The sequence below is a fragment of the Echinops telfairi genome, unplaced genomic scaffold (assembly GCF_000313985.2).
Source record: "Echinops telfairi isolate 266 unplaced genomic scaffold, ASM31398v2 ScPeMD7_2;HRSCAF=8, whole genome shotgun sequence".
Classification (NCBI taxonomy): Eukaryota; Metazoa; Chordata; class Mammalia; order Afrosoricida; family Tenrecidae; genus Echinops; species Echinops telfairi.
The window spans coordinates 43,181,726-43,188,202 of NW_022103898.1; the positions used below are offsets into that span (position 1 = coordinate 43,181,726).

At 43.7% G+C, this 6,477-nt stretch overlaps 1 pseudogene; it reads left to right on the plus strand.

The window, feature by feature from the left end:
- LOC101646336 overlaps positions 1-5,535 on the plus strand; it is an 8,013-nt pseudogene extending 2,478 nt beyond the window's left edge.
- The last annotated feature ends 942 nt before the right edge of the window (positions 5,536-6,477 follow it).

Genomic DNA, 6,477 nt, shown 5'->3' on the forward strand with positions numbered 1-6,477 from the left:
GCAGGCCCCAAAGCCAGCCTGTCTCTTTGTTTCACAGCCTCACAGTCTCCATGCTCACCCTCTGCTCTGTCTCATAATCTGCTACATCTGCCGTTTCAGCCAGGAACTGCCCAAGTGTTCTTCTTGATGATTGCCGGGCTTCCTTTGTTCCCAATTCGGAGCTGGCTCATTCTTATAGCTTAGGGAGTTATAACTAAACTGGCCAACCTCCTCTATTCAGGTTTCACATGACGTATTTGCTCAGTCCCACACAATAATTAGGTGGGAGTTACAGATACATGTATAGGTAATTTCACTTCCTCACTATGCCCTTTACTCAGATAAAGTTTACCAAATTCATTGGGAGTATACTCCCTTTTAATTACATGCACATCTGCATTGTAAAGAAGACTCTTGTGAATGCAATGGGATAAAATTAGAGGAGAATCTACAGGATGATCGACACAATATTGAATTAAAAACAATGTAACACAAAAAGTTTCTAAGTAGTCACTAAAGCTAACAAGGGTCAAATAGTTAACCTTAAACATATCATTTTAACTTCTTTTGCATATTTGTCCCTTGTATTTCTTAAATAGTTATAGTCTATTTATAAGGGGCTTTGTACAATGATATTTTGCTTTTGTTTTAGAAAAGTTTGCACTTTCTTTTGAAATTCAGGTATAAAAGTTTATATCTCTTACTATCAAGAATTGCCCGTGTACTATTGTTAATTTCTTCTAGCATATTAAATACCTGCTAGAAATTAGAGAGAAAACCATTGTGTTCTTCAGTATCATTGGCATCATTATGTCAAAACATCTATTGTCAAATTTTACATAAGTAACCATTGTGTGCTATGGATCACAAAATGCAAGGACTATGTCAGGATGTTTTTTTAAATCACTAGAAAAAAAAATATAATATATATATAAATAAAAAACCCTCTTTGTCCCTCAGATACTCTAAAATGCAACTGAAAATTGCTCTCTGTCAAACATGAGCTGTTTTCTAAAGATCTTATTTTGCAGTCCTGACTTAGAAGAACCCTTTGGGTAACGGAAGGCAACACCACCGGTCTTTCGTCGTCCTCCCAGTGGCTGCCAGGCTTGACTGTGGTAGCCACTGCAATCCATCTGGTCCACGGTCCGCCTCCTTTGACTGCCCTTCTACTTTGACAAACATGGAGATCTTTGCCAAGGGCGGATCTTTCCTGCTAAGCTCTCCAAAGTACTTGAGATGAAGTCTTTCTATCTTAGCTTTCTAAGGACCATTCGGACTATACTTCTTTCAAGACAGCATTATTTGCTCTTTTGGAAGTATCTGGTACTTACAATAGTCCTGGCCATGCCCGTGATTCAAATGTATCTTCCCTCTTTGTGCTTCCGGCGCGTCTCAGCTTGTTGAAACATTTCCATTGGAATCCCATAATTTCCCAAAGACTTGTTATTTGGCTAACACAGTGCAGCTTGAATTTCTTCAAAACTATTACTTCTTGTTCATGTGCAACCTCCTGACATGGTGGAGTGTAGAACTATTGTTTTTGGTACAAAGATTTTGTGTATTCTTTCCATCTTCTTTTGATGCTTCCTGCGTCACTTAATATTTTATCCATAGAATCTTTCAATACTGCAACTCAGCTTTTTTTTTTCCTTGAGTGCTGAGAGTGTTCTTTCCATGTTTTTGGTTTTCTATATCTTCATCTTCATCCTGTATCTTCATAGGTTTTATTATAATACTTTGTCTTCTCCAGCTGCCCTTTACATTTTTTGTTCAGCTCTTTGATTATTATTATTTCTTCCATTTGCCTTAGCTACTTGATGGTCAAGAATGAGTTTCAGATTCAATTCTCTTCTGACATCCACTTTGATCTGTTATTTTCTTTCCTGTACTTTCAATTTTTATCATGCCTGGTGTTCTTGATGTCCTCCCACAGCTCATCAGATCTTCTGTCATTAGCGTTCAGTACATCACATTTCTTTTGAAGATGTTCTCAAAATTCAGATGGGCTATAATTAAGGCCATATCTTGGTTCTTATGATTTGTTTAAATTTTTGTCATCTTCAACCTGAATTTTCATAGGAGCAATTAATGGCCTGTTCTACAGTGGACCCCTATCTTTGTTTTAGCTGCTGAGATTAAAATTCTCACTAATTTCTTCCCTCAGATGCAGTGCATTTGATTTCTGTGTAATTCATCTACAGACGTGTGTATGTGTATACATAGTCATGCTTTGTGCTTTTTTTATATAAAAAAGGTGTTTGTAATTAATAAATTATTGGTCTTGAAAATTTCTATCATGTTTTTACCAGTTTCATTTCTGTCACCGAAGCCATATATTCTACTTTTCCTTACTCTTTTTTTTTTTTTTACAATGTTTGTATTTCTGTAGTCAATAATTGTAAATGCATTTTTTAGGGGTTCATCTGTCCTGGATTCCCTGTGTCTCCAGTTCCTATCTGTGCCAGTGTACATCCTCCAGTCCAGCCAGATTTGTAAGGTAGAATTGGGATCATGATAGTGGAGGGGGGGGGAAGCATTCAAGAACTAGAGGGAAATTGTTTGTTTCATCATTTTTGTTATTGTTGTTGTTTCATCATTGTTACACTGCACCTTGACTGGCTCCTCTTCTCCCCACAGCCCTTCTTCAAGGGGATGTCCAATTTCCCACAGATGGGCCCTGGGTCCCCACACCAGACTCTCCCTCATTCACAATGCTTTGATTTTTCATTTATTTATTTTTGTCTTTGATGCCTGATACCTGATTCCTTTGATGCCTTGTGATCTCACAGGCTGTTGTGCTTCTTCCATGTGGGCTTTGTTGTTTCTCAGTTAGATGGCCCATTGTTTATCTTCCAGCCTATAGGCCCCCAGATTCTATATCTTTTGACAGCTGGGCACCAATTATAACTGCATTTTCATTGCATGTTTGATCAATCAATTTAAACCTGAAGGTGACGATTTTCAATGTCTTCATTACTTGTAGTGGGTGGTGCATGAGTTTGAACAATGTTTGTGTTGATGGAATTTCCTTGTAAGGGGATCGATATGAACCTAGCGCAGGCAACATTGTACTTCAAGATAGATCTTGAATATTCATGTTGATGATGAATATGTTGCCATTCATCTTGAATTAGTCATCCAGGCACAGTAAGCCATGTGCCTGTCTACTTCAAAATAGCCAGTGTCAGTCCATTTCGGCCTGATAATGCCTAGGGTAGTATTTTATTTTTGACAACTTACAGTTTTCTTAGATTCATATTTTTTTACATTCAAAATCCAAATTTTTAATATAGAGTTCCAGCCCAAGAAGGTCTGGAAGACTATTCCATACAAATCATTAAAGCCGCCTCTACTTTGAGAAGGCAGCTTCTCCTCTCTCATCTTTGGAGTGGCTTCCCACCTGAGGGCAGCATCTTCTGGTACCATGGATGACCCTGTTGTGCTGCTCTTTTCAGTGCCTAACAATGTTCTACTGCTGTTTATAATGTTTTCAGTGACTGGTTCCTCAAAATTGATGGCCTATTCCTTCTTTGCTATTGTTTTTAGTCTGTAAACTCTGCTGAAATCTGTTTACAATCAATGACTCCACTGATGTTTGAATTACCAGTGATATAGCTTTCAGCATCACAGAAACATGTAAACAATGAGAATATTACAAACTGGTGGACATGTGGCAGTTTTCTGGAGGAGAGAGCCTTAGTTCTGAATGTACGAGGAAACTCGTTGTCAGTAGGAAATTATTACCACATAAAAAATACCCGGACTACATAACATTTTGGAAACTGTCTAAATGTTTACAAAATTTTAAAAACATACCATAATTATGATAAAGTTAATTGACATTGTGTTTTACAATATAATCTCCTAAAATTCCCATCCTTTTCAGTTTGTTACACGAGCAATCTCTAGAGGGTCATGGTACCAGTAACATAAGCAAAATTACAAGGATTTCATCTCACAATTTTAAATTTAATTGAAGAAGTAGTATTATTTCAGATTTAATAAGCAGATGAGATAGACAAATGCACTCCCTCACTCTCTCCTCTCCTGCCGGGGGCGCTGGCTCCATGGAGAGGCTTCCACAGGGTTGGTGAATGGGGCAGGGTAGTGCCTGCAGCCCCTCCTGGAGGAGTAGCAACCGAGCTCACGGGTAGGGTCGCCCTGTCATGGCTTCTCGGGGCGCAGCGGTTGACCTGGGCCCCGGACTCTGCATGGAGCACTGAACTCGCAGCTCTTGGAGATCACGGGGCACTATCACGGGCGGTAGGCCATCAGGTTGCAGGCACAGGAGCGTGTTGGGCACCCTGCGCCCCTCCTGCCGCTGCTGTTGCTGCTATTCGCCTTTGCCACACACAGGGTTGGAACTCTTCCTGGACTGTGTGATGTGCTCTAGGTGCTGGGGCAGAAGGAGCGCAGTGCCTGCAGCGTCTCCCCAGGAAACAGACAGAAGGCCTGGTCCTGGAGCAGTCAATACCAGGCTGTGAAGGGCAGTGGGACAACATCAGCTGTGGCCATCCACTACCCCAGGCTGGACCGTGGAAGCTCAGTGTCTTAGATTCCTCCAGATGCTCACAGGCAGAAATGGTTCCATGTTTCAAAACTGTACACATGCTTCAAAACTGTACTTTCCCTAAGCCTGTGGGGTTGACATGAACAGCTTGTCCAATGAGAAACGGCATGCATACCTGCTGAGGCTGAAGGTCATGTACACCGTGGGCTACATCTCCTCCCTCATGATGCTCCTGGCAGCCCTCAGCATCCTCTGTGTTTTCCGGAGGCTCACCTGCACCCGCAACTACACCCACATGTACCTGCTTATGTCCTTCATCCTGCATACCCTCTCCAACTTCATCAAGGACGCTGTGCACTTCTCCTCAGACGATGCTGCCTACTGTGATGCCCACAAGGTGGGCTGCAAACTGGTCATGGTCTTCTTCCAGTACTGCATCATGGCCAACTACACCTGGCAGCTGGTAGAAGGCCTCTACCTCCACATGATCCTGGTCATCTCCTTCTCAGAAAGGAAGTGCCTCCAGGGATTTGTTGCCCTTGGATGGGGTTCCCTAGCCATCCTTGTTACTTTGTGGGCTGTCACCAGGCACTTTCTGGAAGATGTTGGATGCTGGGATATCAATGCCAATGAATCTGTCTGGTGGGTCACCCGCGGGCTGTGATCCTCTCCATCCTGATTCATTTCATCCATTGTATAAACATTCTAAGAATCCTGATGAAAAAGCTTAGAACCCAGGAAACAAGAGGAAATGAAGTACATCATTACAAGTGACTGGCTAAGTCCACTTTGCTGCTGATCTCTCTCTCCAGTGTCCAGATAATGCCATGGCAATCAAGCTGTTTTTTGAATTGGCCCTTGGATCATTCCAGAGCCTGGTGGTGGCCGTCCTCTATTGCTTCCTCAATGGGGAGGTGCAGCTGGAGGTCCAGAAGAAGTGGCTGCAGTGGCACCCCCGTGAGCTCCCCCTGCGCCCGATTCTCAGCTCCTCCTTCAGCAATGGCACCAGTGGCTTCACCCCTGCCACCACGGCCAGCCCCTAGGAGCAGAGCCTGAGCACCTGCAGGACCAGTATCATCTGAGAGACACAGGCAGAGGCCAGAAGGGGGAGGGTGGATTAGGGACATTAAGGCTGGCCCAGGGGAGAGTTGACCATGTCCTTTGGTCTGTTTGACCTGGGTGCTGTGGCTCATTCCTCTGTCTTTCCTGCTGAAGACATCCTGGTCCTCCAGCTCCACTTCCAGGGACAAGCTCTGATACCCAGGAACCATGAGAAATCAAGGAGCTTTGGCCCTAGGTGGGCCCTCCTCAAGCCCTCTGCAGCCCACCTCTCTGCAGCTATTTCCCCGAGACTTCCATGGCTACAGCTCAATCAGACAATCACAAGAGAGACTGGAGAACCCCAGGTCCTACATCCCTTTTAGGAATCCTAATGAGGCCTAAAAGATTTAGGCATTGGGCTGCTAATTTCGAGGTTGGCAGTTCAAACCCACCAGTAGTTCTGCTGGAGAAAGATGAGGCTGTCTGCTCCCTTAAAGATCTGTAGTCCTGGAAACCCTGTACAGAGTTGCTATAATTCTGAATCAGCTTGATGCCAGGGGCTTGGTTTTAAGGAGGCCTGAAGCATGGCCATACTGCTACTTTTTCCAGGGGCAGGTACAGCAGGAAACAAGCCTGGTGCTATTGTGTTGATGAGAAACAAATGCCCCTGGGTCCCGTGACTTGCCTAAGTCAGGGGGCAGATCCGCCCAGGGCCTTTTAAATTCAAACTCCAGGCTCTGAGGATGCTGTGTCTGGGCTTTCCCTGGGCCTGCTCCAGGCACTGAAGGGAGTGGCCTTTTTCCTTGTCCCTCTAAACTCCTGGGCAGCCCAGGATCTAAGTCTCATGCTTGACTCTCGGATATCAATACCACCTTCCCTTCCAATTCACCAACATTGCCAATTTAGAAAGACCAAATTCCCCCCACCCCCCACTTCAAAACAAA